The following is an 18,220-nucleotide window of genomic DNA, read 5'->3' as shown; positions in this document are numbered from 1 at the left end:
TCTCGACGCGTTGTACTGAATATGGAACAAATTTTTACAATTTTACAGGGTTTTACAAGTAACAGTCGCTGAGCTTCTCAAAATATTATCTGCCTATAGTGATAGAAGTCAAGCCAATATCTTAGTTCTTCACTATCGAAACCAAATTAATTTTCATTCACCCCCGCTTACAAAGTGTAGACCCCCATTTTTTGTTAGACCCAACGTAGACCCCCGTCGAGTCTCCCGTGGACCCCTGGGGGTCCACCTGGACCACTTTGGGAACTACTGCTCTAAACTATCATTTAAGATTAAAAAAAATCCATTTTTTGAAACCGCTACAGTGGCCTAACCCCTTCAGCTTAGTGGATCCAAATGTAAACTTATGGCATTTTAGCAATCTAGCCCTCATCAAGGTACGTACTTTCTCGCTTGGCAGCCGGTTCAGCTAATGGCTTCCTTCGTTCGGACTAACGCGCTCGTGCTACTAGACGCGCGTGGCTCTTCTTCTGCTTCTGTCGCCTCTACGCCACTAGCTGCGCGTCGATGGCTGCTCCTTTTGTTGTTGTAGACGTCGTTCTGCCACTGCGTTGTCTCCGCAACAGGCTCACTAAGCTCTTCTTCACGCTACGGTCATGATCTGGGTTAGTAGCAGGATTCGTAACAGACCAGAGACGACGCCTTCACTCATTTTTTCATTTTTTGGAGGATTACGCATTTTCGTTGCGGAAAGGATGGGATAAAGCATACGCCACACCGGTCCGTCTACACGATTCGAGACCATGTTACCTTCTATGTTTGGGAAATGACCCAACTCAACTCGCCACCCTGGGCTTCAGTTGCCCAGGAATCTTTCCACTTGCTTCTATCCCGCTCGGCTCTAAGGCTGTCAGATTCTCTAAAGGCGATCCACCAGCCTACCACTTCTAAATCATAAAAAGAAAGTTTCAACATAATTGTCGGACTCAAAGGCTGTGTTTCAACTCAACTCCCCCAGCTTTTCTTTATTCTGTTCCCGCCGCTAATCCTTTTTTCCAGTATCATGCCCCGCTCCCGTTGACGGCTTTCCTCTCATTCCTTCTCGATCCTAGGCTCTTGCTGTTGCTATCGCCCCTTTCCGCACCGCCTTCCATCTTATGCTTCGCTCCTTCAAGAACCGATACGTCCCACGGTTTTTATCCCCAACCACACTTTCTAATAAAGTAACGAGTGTGCTTGGCTTGAATAAAAGATGGCCCACATATCCAAAAATTTTATAGACATCATTGGTCAGTCCGGTACTTAAGTGTGGATCGTGTGTCGAGTGTCTGGGAGTCCTAAATACGGAGTTCACCGAGATCACGTAGTATCTGTACAAAAACACTTCTCGATTTTCGCCTTTATAGGAGGTAATTGGGATTTAAATCTTCACATTCCCTCCTACCATAGTAGACTATTATCATAGACTAACTCACCTTCACTAACAAAGCGCAAAACGATGCTGGGTGTTGTGTTTCTACATAACCTTAATGTACATATCCAGCATCTCATAACACGCTTAAATGTTAACATTTCTAATAGAAAGACTAGTATCTTTCGTCCTCTACTACTTAGCCATTGTAGTTCGACATATGCCCAACAACATCCCTTTAAGATATTATGTTCTGACTTTGATGGTCTCTATCACATCTTTTCAGTATGCACTATTTATATCCTTAAGACTTCTATTCCTATCTAAGCAACACTCTTCCTCGTAAAACTTACTTTATCCTTCTCTATCCTTTCTCTATCTTAGATCTATCGCTGCGATTAAAGAACGTTATGCCGCAGCACCCCTCGGTCGGTTTTGCAAGAGGTGGGCTAGACGTTTCGCAACGGGAGCCGCGCGAAAAAAATATAAGTCACCACATATTTTGGTTTAAGCTACCAATGACTCTTTCGATTTCGTTCAGTTAAAACGTTGGGGTGATTGACATAATTGTACATTCTGGATCATTTTGTGGAAGGGCAAATGAATTTGCGGAACGATTTGGATGAAAATACTTTGGAGATGTGTAGCGAATGCTCTATCTCCGTTTCTGCGAGCCCAGCATCCCGAAGAGTTTTTGATCGGTTCCATCGTAGAGCTTAAATTTGGGTTAGCCTACCACAGGCTTGTTTACAAAAGTTTCTGGATGTATAGAAGCTGCCCCGTATTTTTTATTTGTGAGATGCCTAGTCGAGTGATCTGGTGGCTTCCTTAAAGCGCTGACTTACGAATTTTTTAAGGTAAGTTTAAGTAATTTAAAACAAAAAAGGAAAGCTAACTTCGGGTGGAGCCGAAGTTGATATACCCTTGCAGTTGTGCCATTTCCGATCGTTCAGTTATATGGCGGCTATTAGATATAGTCGGCCGATCCCTATCTCTTGGCAAATCAGTTTATTTTGTCCAAAATAGAATCTGTACCAAGTCCCATCTTTTTTACTTTAAAAACACCAAAGTTATGCCAATTCCGATCGTTCTGTGACAGCTATAGGATATAGTTGGCCGATCCTTATGCAATTTTGTACATAATATATTTTGGTCAAATATAACATAAGTGAAAAGTCACAACCCTGGCGGACATTTTTTTTTACGGACAAAAATTTTTCAAACATCTTCATCTGGGAAATATTTTTCCCTGAATAACTTTGACTGAAAAAAATGTCGGTCGGGATGGTTGAGAAAGAACCAATCGACGCGTATTTTGGAGCAGAATCTGTGTATATAAATATTTTTTATGGTAACACCAATGTCGCCACTATCTTCAATTTAGTCAATCAAAAGTGTTTTACATTTCCGCAAATTTCTCCCAAACCAAAAACTTTTAGCTAATGTTTGGATAAAATTCAGATTGAACGCGCACAGAAAATGTATAATTCTTCGGTTATATATCAGCAGCGTTTCCCAGTTCAATAGCGAGGAGCTGAAGAGATCAGCTACAGCGGATGAGCATGCACCTGTCGACCGTCACGGGCGGCGCAGCAATGGTGGCGCCAGCTCTTCCGCCGCCGGAATTCACGAGTCAAAAATTTAGGACCGGAGCCTAGCTGGGGCTAGTGTCAGCTGTTGGCCAAGCGTCGGGCAAGGAGCCAGAGTCGGGACGGTGCTTTGCATCTACAGTGTGTCTCAACGATCCTCGGCGATCCCCCTTCATCTCTCTCACCTCTCTCCATCTCCATTTCTAGTGCATCATGTGTAGACAGACTGTAAATTTGACAGATGTAGCACGGACTAAGAGGGAATGTTCATTATTATGTCCTTGCAGAAGGTATTATAATTTTGGTCCAAAGTGTGCAACGCAGAGAAGGAGACATTTCTGACCCTATAAAGTATATTGATCAGGATCACCTCCTGAGTCGATATGAGCATGTCCGTCTGTTTGTCTGTCTGTTTCTACACAAACTAGTCTCTCAGTTTTAAAGCTATCGAGTTGAAACTTTGCACACGTGCTTTATTTGTTTGCAGGCAGTGAATAGGCCGGTACGGCCGAGATCGGTCGGTGTTTTTTAAGTGAGTTGGTGTTTTTTAAGTTAGAAAAATGATACGTGGTACAGATCTCATTTTGGGGGGATGCCATATAACTGTTCGATCGGAAATGGCACAACCTCGCTATTTTAAAAGATGCTTGGGGTTGTTTGAAAACAAGAAAACCCAGCAAAAGTTGTTTTGCGATATGTATTTTTTCTAGAAAAATTTTTTTTAGTTCAATAAGAATAAGATTATTTTCTCAGCGTAATGGAGTCCACAATATTCTTGGTTAGTCCATCTTTAGCCAGCAAAAATAAATTGGATGGTTTTCCCACGCGAGAACATGCCATAGTTGTCCGTGGGAAAAGCATAGTGTTTCCAAATCTAAGCCACATACATAATGTTTGGCCTTGTGACTTATTGATCGTTATAGCGAATGCCAATCGAATTGAAAATTAAGTCCGTTTGGATTCAATTGGCACATCTGTAGGAATCATAGGGATTCGTGGCAATAACACATTTTTGCCTCGAAACTTCCCACTAAAAATGCTGGCTTCAATGATATTTTTCATTAATTTCTTAATTACTAATCGGGTAACATTACACAGCCGTGGTGGGTTCAAGTTACGAAGTAGAATTATCGGAACTCCAACCTTCAATTGTAAATGGTGTTGCGCCATGCCTGGCAAATCCAATGAATTTAAGAACTCAAATGGATAATTCACAGTTTCGTTGCCATCACAAACTGGATCAATAGATTTGTATGACACCAAGTCTCCAGGCAACAACTTTTGTATTTGTAAATTTAATGCATTGACGTCCACATTTTTTGCTGACAAGATCGCTCTTTCTGCCAACCACTTATGATTTTCATATTGTGTGTGTACATTAGGAAATATGCGATCAATGAGAGTATTTTGCGAGTCGACGATTGTGCAGAAGTCCGTTTGTAATTTTATACATCCAGTATTTTCATGTACAGAAACTTTCCCATCGCCAATATATAACACTTTTTTAGAGAAAGTTTCGGCGGATGGATCCCGAAGCATTTGAACGCGCATGTTCATCGTCAGTTTAACTTTTTGAACATTACGCCACAGTGGAAATTACAAGACGCCACAATTGAAAGACGCCACTTCGAATCACAATTTGTCGCGTAGCTGTACGGTCACCAACCATGATTTCAGCAACGTCGTTAAAAACAGGTTGAATCTACGAATATGCTCTCCAGCTGGTGTTTTTTTGCGCGGTTCCCACTGCATACGTACAGCCCACCTCCCGTCCAACCTACCAAGAGACGCTGCCGCGTAACGTACTGCTCGAAACGCGGGAATAGATCCGAGATAGTTTAAGCGAAGTGTAGGAGAAAGATATCACGAGGAAGAGTGTTGCACAGATAAGGCGGTTAATATAAGCGATTTAAGATTGTTAGTAGAGCAAAGTGACAAGATGTGGTAGAGACCATCGTAATCCGAACATAATACCCTAAACGGATCGTGTTGGGTATATGTCGAACTCCAATGGCTGAGGAGTAGAGGACGAAAGTATCTAGTCCTTCTACTAGGAACGTTAAAATTTACGCGTGTTAGTAAATGCTGGCTGTCTACTTTTCCATAAATAAGATTATATAGAAACATGACACCCAGCATCTTTATACGGTTCGTTAATGATGGCAAGTTAATAAATAAAAGTATACTACGATAAAAGAGGAGGTAAAGATTTGCATCCCAATTAAGTCCCTTAAGAGCGAAAGTAAGGCGAAAAGTTTTTTGTACAGATTCAATGTGATCTTGGTGTACTCCGAATTGAGGACTCCAGACGCACGATCCATACTCAAGAATCGGACGGACCAGTGATGTATATAACGTTTTAGTTATGTACGGGTCATTAAATTCTTTTGACCATCTTTTAATAAAACCAAGCACACCCATAGCTTTATTGACCATATATCTAGGTCGGTAAATTTAAGTAAATTTAAGTGTCCAAAGCTAATAGGACACCTGGACCGTTAACCTGAGTTAATCGTTCTTAGGCGTTCCCATAGAGAAAGTACATAGCCTGGTGAGGACTAGATCTGTAAAAAGACATGAGTTTACATTTCGATCCATTAAGCTTTAGGTTATTTGCTAATTACCAATTTTGAAGATTATCCAAATCGGATTAAAGTCTAGACTGGGTACTAGTGAATTTATACTGAAGGCATAGCTTAACGTCATCAGCGCACATAAGTACAAGTGAATTGGTTAAGGCAAGGGGCAAGTCGTTAATAAACAGTGTAAAAAGTAGGGGTCCTTGATGGCTTCCTTGGGGCACCCCAGATGTTGCGCGGACTAAACGCGAGGTAACATCTTTAAAGAAGACACATTGGGTTCTCCCATAGAAGCTCCCAGAGTAGCTCGAAATCCAGATAAAAAGATCAGTTGGGAATCCCAAAAGAATGAGTTTACTTATAAGAAGCGAATGGTTAACAGAGTCAAATGCTTTACTGAAGTCAGCGTAAATGACGTCTGTTTGTAAGCCATTCCGGAACCCATCCGTGATAAAAGATGTTAGCTCCAATAAGTTGGTAGTGGTGGAGCGGCGCTTCATGAAGCCATGCTGGCACGGAGTTATTATTGAACTACATAGGTGTTACAAACATAGGTTTTACAAAAAGCTAGATTTGTAAAAATTTATGAGATTCGTTCGGCATTGGCAGCAATGAGCACACTTTGTGATACACTTGGCCTTTAATTTTGAACGTGGAATTGAAATGTTGACCGTTTCCAGCAATATTGTTAACTATTTCTGTTGCTCCAAACATTTGGAAGCATGAGTTGAATGTACGAATTGACTTCAGGAACAGGGTAGAATCTGTACCTGTACCGATAAGTTAACCGCAAAATGGTTCAGGTGGTGTTTCAATTTAGGTTAGTTGTACTTTCCTGATGAGCATGACAATACAGGTACCAATTCAAAGTACCAATAATCACTTTGGTATGAGCATAATATTCAACATCAGGTTCGTACTGGAATGCTAGTCGAAGAAATGCCCCCGATGTAAATGCTCGATGAACTTGTTGGCGTTGTTGGTGAATTTCTCTAAGTCGATTAACTATGAATCTGCGTGCTTCTCTTCGTTGCAGTTGTCTTTCTTGATTACGTTCATCTCGTGCCTCTTGCGATTCTGATTGACGGAAGTGCTTCATGGTCACACGCGCATTTGCGTTATCTTCTTCGATTTGTTCGCCTGATCTTCGTGCTCTTCTATCTCGCTCGGTCGTGGATTTGACCGTTCCGCGACTCAAATTGGCCCCTTTGCCTTTTCTTGGCATTGCGACAGTAATACGTATAACCGTCACTGCTACGATTGTACACAATACAAAATGGCTAAAAAATGTATAGTGACTAAGATAGGGGACCTGAATGACAACTGGAGCGGGAATAAGTGATCGATTGATACTCGCAGTTGATAAATTATCGACCGGCGAAGGCGGGAGACCAAAATTCAAATTGAAAAGTTGATGTTGTCCGATCCTCAGCCCTAACGAATATGCCCACAAAATTTCACGAAAATCGGTCGAGCCATTTCGGAGGAGTAGAGACACAAACACCGTGACATGAGAATTTAATATATAAGATTAATTTGATGGTAAAATTCTCATAAGGATCGGCCAACTATATACGATCCGATATATATATATAATTATATAAGCTGCTACATAACTGCAAGGGTATATTAACTTCGGCTCCATTCGAAGTTTGCTTTCCTTTCTTGTTTTTCTATCATTTTGTATTTTAAGATAAACAAAAATGTACATTTTCCATAAGAATAGTTAAGCATAAAGTCGTACTTTGATTTAAGAATGAAACCTTCCTGTAAAAATTGAACTTAAGCCAAAAACCTAACTGCCTGTAGATTACTTTCCGCACCCATTACTCTAGTTCATATTTTTCCAATCACATTTTTCTTTTTATTTTTTCAACCAATTAAACACACAAATACCAAGCACTTGGTTTAGCTTAGTAACAATAAAATAAAAGTAATCCGCCGGATAAGGAGGATATATATATAGTGTTTTCTTGCGACTGATACAAGCATTGCTCATGAAGATCCAAAAACCCTCCCAAAAGCCGAAGATAAATTCTCCACCGGGCCATTAAGGTATTTAAGAAAGTAAAATGCCACATATGCTCTGAACAAGGTCATCGACATCGTGTTTACCCTAGCCACAACCTACTCCGGGAAATTTCTTCAATGAGATCCACCGCGTTCTTAGAGGGGATGTCCACCACTAATCTTGGACCTGGAAGCTTTTTCATTCAGTATCAAATCTACTAGTTTTTCAATTTTAGACCTTATAAGCCTCTATCACGAGCGACAAAAATAATTATTCTCTTACCCCAGTAAGTCATTAATGAGTGAAAGATCGGTAGAACGTATGTGCAACTTTAGAGCAAAGAAGAAGAGTCTTCGGAACTGTGAAGGACGCCTATTCTTGAAAGGACTCTCCAGCTTTTTTACAGCAGTTCATGGTATATCTACCATTGACCTTAATCATGCCGTTTGGTAAATATGCCTGTACAATTTTGCCTTAAACAGGCAAGTTGGTATCTACTTGGGTATATTAGGTATATAATGGCAGACGGTAGTTTATGAGACAACCCAGTCAAGATAACAGCGGTGAAATAATTCCCAGTTCCTGAAATTCCTGAAAAAATGGTAAAATTCCTTGAAATGGCTGGTTTTTTATCAACGCTTCATTCCCAACTTTTCGACTATCATATTTGCCTTTGCGGGAGAAGCGTGTAAACGTTTTTCTAAGATCGCTCTTCCATGTGAATTCCACTTGCTTGAAGCAAGTTTGACACCGAAGACAATTTCTTGAAACCACAGAAGCTGAACTCATCACTTTGATTTTCAGGAATATATTCACATTGGATATCAAAGAGTCCACATTCGACCATATATGCAACTGCCTGAGAATCAGACACAGAAAAGCAAAAAAAAACTGCATTGAACTGGCCCACGTTAAAAAAGAAGAGAGTAAATACTGCGAACGAGTTATTTCAAAAACAAGAAATGCCCTGTCAGACAAGCAATAAAAACGTTCAAAAAAACTGACATAAAAAATGCGCGAATATATAATACAAAAAAAACAAGAAATTAAAGTTAAATTCGGGCGGAACCGAAGTTGATATTCCCTTTCAGTTAAGGTTGTGCCATTTCCGATCGTTCAGCCATATGGCGGCTATAGGATATAGTCGGCCGATCCTGATCCGATCCCTGTTTTTAAGTTAGAGGGTTGGGAGTTCTTACCCAAAAATATACTACTATATGTTTACTACACTACTGACTATAGCCGACTATAGCCTAAAGCTGTCATAGAACGATCGAAATTGGCATAACTTTGGTGTTAAGTTAGAAAGATGGGATTTGGTACAGATTCTATTTTGGGAAAAACAATTTGATTTGTCGAATTTCATAAGGATCGGCTGACCACTAGCTCATAATCTACCGCGCAGAACATCCACTAGAATATTAAGTTCTGCTCTACAACTTCTTAATTAAACCAATCCATACGGTTCCGAATTTAGGTCAGTCAGCAGCAACATAAAAATCATTCAAAGCGTTCAATCAAAGATCCTTAGAACAATAACTGGAACCCTGTTGCACATCTAAAACTCAAAAATTCAGAGAAACTAGGATATAAAACCTGTTAAAGAAGAAATTGATTGGAGATTATTCATATAAGTGAAGGTGTCCATCCATTGATCACCTGATGATGAGTAGTCGGGTCATGTTTTTATATCGTTGGGAATACAATTTTATTATTTAAGTCACTTAAATTAACAATTGCTTCGGCAAAGTTCTTAATTAAAGGATGAAAAAGAAGTTTAATATAAAAATTGGGAAGTATTTTTAGAAACATTTGGAGAAGTTTCAGCTTCGTGGTTCGGTGGTCCAAAATAGACTGACTTCCCAGAGTTGTAACCCTCCGGTCGTCAGTTCGATATCGGCAGATCTCCCACTCCAACTATATGTGTGGTGTCAGCGTGTGCGGTGTCGGCGTGTGTGGTGTCAGCGGGTGTGGTGTCAGCTATCCGGTGTCAAGAGTCAGCGTAATACTCCGGGTGTGTGTTAGCTTTCTTGCAACATTCTAGTCAGCGTATATATTTGCACTCTTGCGACATATCCGGGTTTAGTTAAACCCACAACACTTGAATATCGAGTATTGCTTATGCGGTGTTTTTTGGTTTAAGAGTCTGGGGTCAAGTTCAAGGCGTAGTAGTAGTAGGGGCTACAGTGTCGGGTGATAACTCCTGCCCCTCTAAAAGTCTGCGTCCTGCAGATCAATTGGCAGAATGGTCAGCTGTTGTCGACATCCTCTTTGGGTTTTCCTGGTCCTCGATTATAATCCTCGTGGTTGGTATTCCTTTGGTGGAGGTCAACTTCCTCCAGATGATAAACAGTATTGAGAAGACTACCATTGGTAGTGAAGCCTCCAAGACAAAGGAAAAGGTTACGCCTCGTGAAACGCCAGACATCAGCTTTATGTTTTGGGCGTTGACGTCATCGACGTATCCAAGCGAAGGTCGATAGCCAGTTACTGTTATGTTGGTCCGCACTAGTGGTAAGGCCATTGGTTTGCAGTATAGGCGGTGAATTTATTGTCCCGGACTGTGATGATTTCGTGGTTAAACTGGACAACGTATGTTCCTTCCAGTTGGTAGTCTCTTTCGGATGTCGTTATTGAGCCATTATAGTTGGAGAGGAATAGTGTCCCATCCTTGACCAACTGCACGACCTCTTCATTATTCCGAAGGTATGAGCAGGATGCATGGCCTCATTACTCTATTTATTCCCTCCGCTGCTTGCTCCAGGTAATGCCTCGTTATTGTGCTAGCAAGTTGATCCGTCAGGGTTGCCGCGTCTCGGCTAGTGTCGTCCACTAGCTGCATCAATCTTGACAGATTGATGACCTGTACCAGTTTAAATACTCCATTGATCCGCCATACTGCTCCTTGTTGCCGAGGAACGACGGGTGCGTCATACTTGAATATGCGTGCGGCTGATGTGAGGCACATGATTGAGAGACTTGTGGAGCATCGTGATCGAGAAGGAAAGAAAGGTTTGTGTATATACTATTCATGCTTATATTATTTGTGTTTTACGTTTAATGTTTTTGTGTGTGTGTTAAAATAAAGAAATGTTTTGTATGTGTGTTAAAATAGAGAGGTTCATAAAGCGCTCCACAATTCCTCAAGTCTGATTTATGTAAAATTTACTCTGACCTAGTTTTTATTGTCACTTCGCGATTCTCTTGGACCTCCTCTCGTCTAAAACGCTGTTTTTCCTTAGTTTTAATTTGCTTATTAGTGTCAAAAACCTTATCCCCCGACTCGTACTATCTAGGTTCTGTCCTATTTTTATTATGTCCTATATTGGCCATAGTCTGTTTTCGCTCTATCAGGCCCCTAACAACTTCAAACGTTTTTTCCTTGAAGTTCGATAGTCCCTGATAATTGATGCGCGATACGCGGTTTAAAAATAAGTCGACGGGCTTTTTGTTTGTCACTGAATGGACAGAGTTGTTGTATCTGTCTACAGCGATCAGTGCTAACTGTGCGCTCGTGAAATTTGGATGTTCAAATTTCAAACACAGGCAAATTTCCAAGAAGGTTGAATGAAATCTTCGAATTTTATACAGCTTAAAATTCTTAAAGCATGTGGATTGGAAGAATGGGAGGTAAGTTTCGGCAATCCATTAATTATGGAGGGTTTTAAATATTTTCCGAGTATATTTATTTAATCGGACATAGTCTCGTCGTTAAGTGGAATTAAGTGACGGACATAACCAACATGTGGGTGCTCACATGAGTACTCGGGTTGGTTTTCGTCAAAAACCAGTTGAGCTCAAAGAATCGTCCTACTAAGCAATGCGTGATTTTAACATTGCCAGCAGCAGATTGAACGTAAAAGGGAGTAGGTAAGGGGGTGGAGCCGGCGGAGTGTTTTTGGGTAACAAAGTTCTTACTCGCGCCGGTGTCGATAAGAAACCTTAAATTGTTGCCATTCCTCATGTTGTATTCTATGTATGGCACGCTGTCATAAAATTTGCCTCGTCGCTAGCGTTCTCATTATCGGCCTTATGGTATGGGACATCATACTCGAGGCTCGTGTCGTGGGCGCTCACCGCTTTGTCTTCGTAAGCAGTCTGACAATCGGAATTTTGCGTGTCGTTTTCAGGCATTGCCACCATGCTAGACGGAACCGCCGTCATGTGGTACAATCGTTGTGCCTTCCTGAAGGGATTCGAACGAGGCGAAGTATTTTGGGACCTATCATCGTTTCCACGGCGTACACCGAAGCCGGACTGATAAGGCTGGCCAGACCGATTTTACTCCATCTTAATGGCTGGTCGCGGCCCTTGAAATCTGTTAAAACCTCTCGAGTTACCGGATGAACTATCGTTAAAGTTCATGCCCGCCGGTGCCCTTATTGGTGGTTGGAATGAAGACGAATACCGCGGGGGTGCTACTGGGGGCGCATAGCGTGATGCGCTTGTTGGGTAACGGGGTTGAAGAAATGGGATGAACCTATTCGTGTGTTCCATACGTGCATTTCCCCTGACCGATACGTTCTGCAGCTCCAGGCAAAAGGAATATGCCTCAGGCAAATTTTTCGGGCCCCCGATAATCAGTAACTTAGACGCATCGCCGTTGAGCCCCCTTACAAAAACATCCAGCGCCTTGTCCCTATACATTTCAATAAGGGCGCTGGCCACGTTAGTGATTATTGACCTCATTATAAAATTGTTCCAGAGTTCTATTTGCTTGTGTTAATGGGCTTAGTTGGTATTCGAGGATTCGGACGTCTCGCTTGTCGGCGTAGTGAAGCGAGAGAACCCGCTTAATTTCCGACCAATTATCATCTTCTAAATTGTTAGAAGAAACCGCAAAATCGGCGTCACCTCTTATTTTTTGCTTAATAAAGAGAATGAAGGTCCTATACAAGGGCTTGCCTATAATGATCTCATAGTCATTAAATATTGGTTTTGTTAATAGGTAATACAATTAAGTATTAACCAGAAACCCTCAATGAATAAATAAAACACACAATCGATGCCAGAAATGAAGTGAAGTAAAATGTCAAGAGGACAGGATATCAACAAATAGGAGAGAAACAAGGAACACATCCTTAGTGTGTATACACTTGCTACATCCTTACATTCAAGTGAATATACAGCATAACTGTCTATGTTACTTTTGCATATTTGAATAAGCAAATTTCAATATTAACAATAGCTTGCGCCCTGTTAAACCAGGACACATATTTCTCGGGCTCCCCCTCAAAAGTCTGGAGTTCCTTCACACAATCTGGCAGAGTATATGTTTCTTTAAGCTCGTGTTTGGTGCGCGGACGAACCAAAGGAACGGGTTGGGTTACCGTAGGATTACGTTTTTCGTGATCTTGCTCCAGCGTGGCTACCCTCGTCCCGACTCTCTTAATATCTTCTTTAACTCCTATAACCTGGTCTAATAGGGTCTTAAGGCTCTCGTCGAATTTTTGTAAGGTGGATTTAATTTCTTCCATTTCAAGAGAAAGGGAAAAATATTATATTCGGAAAAAAATATTGTAGAATCTGTCCCAAGGGGCCGCAAGAGAATGACGTGTAAATCGTATAAAAATAATAAGTAAGTAAGTAATTCAATTCTTTGAATTTTTGTAATATAATTTAGTATTTGTAATTTTAATGATTATGGTTATAACAAAAAAGAATTTTCAATCTTTTATTTTGACTTGAGGGAAAAGGAAGAAAGCGCTTTACTCACCCTTTACAAGCATAGGTTTATCAATATTGTATTGTTCGTGTTCTTCTTCTTTAAATTCTTCTGATGAGGGAAAAAAAAGAAATTTTAAATATGAGGAATTATTATATTTAATTCAATATTATTTAATTATAACAGGGTGTAAAGTGAACGTGTATTATGGTGTATTATATTTTGTTATATTCTTTTAATTCTTTCTGTTGCATATTTTTAGTTTTTCTTTATGTGTTGTATACTTTATGAGTTTGGGTTTTTTTGTGTTCTTTTTTATTTCCTTGGCACTGGGCGCGGTGGTCCGTATTGTTCCGTTTTGGCTTGTAGGCCTACTCAGGTACGGTACCCACTGGGCAGCTTTTTTTGGTTGCATTCCACACATCTTTGCGTTTCCAGTAGGTTGCCACACACCATTTTCCATTTTTTATCTTTATTTTTGATTTATACTTCTTGCCACTCGCGAATATGCTCACGGTGGTTCTCTTTATTTCTTTATGTACGGCAATATTTTAACACTCGCGGATATGCCAGTGACCGCCGCAGTGCGTAATTGCGTTTCTTTCTTTTTATAACACAACACAAACCCTTTTTATATTATTTTTTTGTTTATAATTCTTGCCACTCGCGAATGTCTTCGCGGTGGTTCTCTTATTTTTTTATATGAAGCAATATTTTAGCACTCGCGGATATGCCATGGTAGCAAACCGCCGCAGTGGGTAATTGCTTCACTATTTTTATCACAACACATATTTTGCTTTTATTCTTTATTTCATTATGCAACTTTTTTAAAATTTTTCAATTTCATTTTCATTTTATTTTGTACTCTTTTTTACTTATGTTTCCTTTTGCTTTTTTTTATTAACAATAGCTTGCGTTTTTATTAACAATTCAAGCTTGAATAGACAGTTATACCGTATTTCACTTGAATGTAAAAAAAAAAACTCCGATGGCAAAAGCTCGAAACTTCTCCAGAAATCGATACCTAGATACAAATCCTGGCTCAGAGTGGGAACCAGGTAGAATATATGCTCTTGCATCGATCTTTGAATTCCACCTCAGTCGTCGAATGACCTACCACCTGCTGTCGTTGGCCATCGGTAGTGCTTACAATCGTTCCTTTACGCTTGAAGTCAGCCCCGCTTCTTATGATTTTCCTCGCAAAACTCCCTCCGATACAACTAACTGCTGCACCAGTATCCAGTAGTCCTTGATCTTCCTCTCCTATCAATCTGACTTCGACAAAAGAACGTTTGTTCTATACCTTATCGTTTCTACCGTCTTCATTAACTGCCAATATTGCGTTAATCTATTAGTGTTCCTTAACCTATTCTTACTCTCTACCTTAGCCTTACTACACTCTTCTCTATACTCATTTCCTACTTGTCCTTGTTCACACCTGACGGAACGCGCTAAGACGCGCCTGGCTAAGAACGAAACGCGCATTCGTTCTTCCGTTTTGTAGACATCTCGGACACGATGGCTTGTAGACATTTGGTGCTCCGCACCCAAAACAGAAAACTTTCCGCTTGCACGCGCAGTCGTGGTACCTATGACCCTCTTTCCTGCAATTCCAGCAGATAAGAGCCACTGCCTCCACTTCACCCGCTTCATCACCCAAAAACTCTTGGGCCTCTTCCGATTCCAAGTCGCTTCCTATTTCCGCTACTGATTTGTTGTAACCTCTGTGTGAGCTTCTGTCTCCCGTCTCTGAGTTTTCCCATACGGCTTCTTCCCCCATCCTGGCTTGGAAGTGCCGCAGTCTCGTCGCACCTCCTCTAAAATCGATACGTATCGATACATTCAGCAGCTCGTGGCGGATCTCGGACCTGACATTCCTCCTTACCATCTCCACAAGCGTGGCCTCGCTTAATGGAATACTCAGACCATCCATCAACTGTTCTACCGCCTCATAAAACGTGTCAAAATTTTCTCTATCGCGCTGCTTCCGATCTCTTATTCTCGTGTGTCCTCATCCGACCTATCATCGCTGAAGTGTTTCCTGAGCGCGTCGCATAAATCATTCCACCTCATTCCTTTATTCACCTTATGAAAGCGCTAGTAAAATTCTCCCGCTTTCCAATCAAATAACAAACTTGCATTCCCGCAGAGTGCTGAAAAGTTACTATCCAGCGTCTGGTCTGGTCAAAGCCTCTACTCGATATATGAAATTATCGATGTTCATACCGTCGGGATGTCCGCTAAACCGCATCTTCCAACTATTCAGGATTTGTCCCACTTTCTCTGGTCTATACCCAAAGTTGTGATCAGCCTTTTGCCTCACGCCATTTCCTAAATAGTCGCCCTGATCTCGGGTCTCCCCTTCATTACCGTAGATCCCACTCGGCTGCTCGTAGCCTCCTGTTCTCTGTTCTCCTTCCCTCTCTGATTGCGCCCTTTGGTGGAACAGTCTGTTCATTTGCGATGACAGTTGTTCCAACAGCGTCGCCTGCATGGCGCTGATTGATTGGGACACAATCGAACTCAATTCCGCTGTGCTTCCTGCCGACTCTGCTTGAGAGCTCGTTTGGCTGGTCCACAGGGTGAATCTGCTCTGCGAGTCAGCTGACTCGTGTTTGCGCCAGTCATATTGCCGGACGCCTGTGCTTTCTCGAAACACACTACCTTGCACGTCGGACATGACAACTTCAATTTAGCGTGTGTTGTTATACACGCTTTGTGGAACTCGTGTCCGCACTTGGTCCTGGCTCTGCCGGTTGCCATTTCTTTATTACATAATGTGCAGACGGGCACCTTCACGGGTGTCGCTGCCCCCTTCTCTGCCTCTGCTGGGTTCATCCTTTCTTTTTCTTTCTTGCTTAACCTGAAAAAATACTCCTGAATACTTCCTGAAAAAAACTGAACTTCTGCTTCGTTTTTAGTCTGCCAACCGTCATTGCTTCTTCTTCTTTCGCCATTGCTTCTCTCCTAGTTCCGTTCTGGAAATCACTCTTAAAAAAACTTCCCTTTCCAGCTCTTTGTCGCCCGTCCTGCTAATTCCCAGGCCTGCGATCCAATAGCTGAAACTCTTTGGACGTGGTCATGTCGTAACTGCTACGACTGAACTCCAAGCGTCCTTCTGCTCTCCTAGGGGATGGCGGGATCTAGCTGTCGTGGTCAGATATCAGTCCGCTGACTGATACTGCATTTCCAAGCGACTGTGGCACTGGCTCTACCGTCCCTTCGTTCTTGTAGCAGCCTGCTATCCGGTACTTGTGGTCATTTGGGTCCTGTTCCCTCCTGAAGTCCTACGCGAGAAACCGTTCTGCAAAACTCTAATCGAAACTTCCACTGTGGCCGCCGTGGCACTGTGGTCTACTTTCTCTTTTGAGTGTAGAATTGCAAGCGGTACCCGCGCCACTGCTGAGGGTTTTGGTCTGGTTACTGCCATGCTACTGTAAACGGCCAAAATTATTTGTCCGCAAAACATGACTGCATCTAACCATGCTAAAAACATGGCCACTTAGTTGGGCGCCAGATAAATTTATGATTCTGATAATTATAATTGTAACGAATAGTTGCAGTGCTAAGGTGGCATCGTTGGAGATATCGGATGAGAGAAAGGGTTGCACGCGTGGTCTGGCTAGATCTCGTCGGCTAATGGGCGGGTTCTAAAACACCTCCTTCTCTCCCCTTGATGCTGCCTCGGGAATCATAAATTATTTCAACATAGATGCGTGCGCGACCTCACGAACCGCGTAGGTCAAACCTGAGCTCCTCAGAACGGTGAATATTAGGATCCCTTAGGGGTCCTTGAGAGAGTCCTTAAGAGAGGCTGGCGGCAGGGCGGTGGCAAATTCAACGAGGCGAATCATATTTTCTTACTCCATTATAATCTCCATATTCATTCCTTAAAGAAAGTCCTTATAACTCTAAACAACTTTTCTCTTCTGGCTTCTTAAGAAACCTACTAATCCAATAAGTAATAATCACTACGCTTCCTTTCTACGCGAACAAAATTGCAAATAAAAAATATTCTAATTCGGCACGTGCCTGATTCTTATTTTTTGTTTATCTGGCACGTGCCGAACAAGAATATTTTTTATATGCAATTTTGTACACCCATATAGCATATTTTCGTCACTAAAATTTATATCAGATATTTTGGGTTTCGCATGCAGGTTTGTCACCGGTACTTTACCTCGTCAAGAGGTTTTTTTATATGATATCAGTTTTTTTTTTGTATATATTGATCTTCAATTATTTAAAATAGAACGCATAATATATAGAATATATATATATGGAAGTAACCTCTGGACAGGCGATTCACACAGTTAGCAATACTTTAATTATAAGGATAAACATCAAAACTCTTTATTTTTAACTCTATAGATTTTGACATTCAAGAAGGTGGAATAATTAAAAACCTTTCCAAAGACGTAAAGAATTTTTCGATAGCTTCAGTGGCTCTGAAGTTATACGCATTTTTAATTTACAAAGGTTTTGGAATTTGGTTAGTTTAAAAATTGTAATTAAAAATTTGTCCAAAAATTTATTTAAAATCCAAAATTGTTTCGTAGTTGTGGGAAACCAAATTATTTTAACAAATTAACAGATGAGAGGCCTATCCGTATGAGAGTTCCACTATATAATAAATTATAAAAAAAAAACAAGAAAGGAAAGCTAACTTCAAGCGGAGCCGAAGTTGATATACCCTTGCAGTTAAGCAGAAGCTTATATTATTATTATACATATCGGATCCTATATAGTTGTCCGATCCTTATGAGAATTTCACCATCAACAAAATTTCTAATAAAAATATTGGAAACAGCCCCAAGCATCTTTAAAAATAGAAAGGTTGTGCCATTTCCGATCGTTCAGTTATATGGCAAGTATAGGATATAGTTGGCCGATTCTTATAAACATAGGATTAGATTGCCCAAAACGGAAACCGTAGACAGTCCCATAATTCTAGCTTCAAAAACAACAAAGTTAAGCCAATTATCCTAGTAAAATTTTGCAAATCGG

At 41.0% G+C, this 18,220-nt stretch overlaps 1 protein-coding gene across 1 annotated transcript in view; it reads right to left on the bottom strand.

Moving 5' to 3' along the window:
* LOC6504327 (neuronal acetylcholine receptor subunit alpha-7) overlaps nt 1–18,220 on the bottom strand; it is a 577,668-nt gene that overhangs the window by 42,187 nt on the left and 517,261 nt on the right. The window lies entirely within an intron of this gene.

This window comes from Drosophila ananassae, chromosome XL, assembly GCF_017639315.1.
Source record: "Drosophila ananassae strain 14024-0371.13 chromosome XL, ASM1763931v2, whole genome shotgun sequence".
Lineage (NCBI taxonomy): Eukaryota > Metazoa > Arthropoda > Insecta > Diptera > Drosophilidae > Drosophila > Drosophila ananassae.
This window is presented reverse-complemented; position numbering and strand designations above follow the sequence as displayed.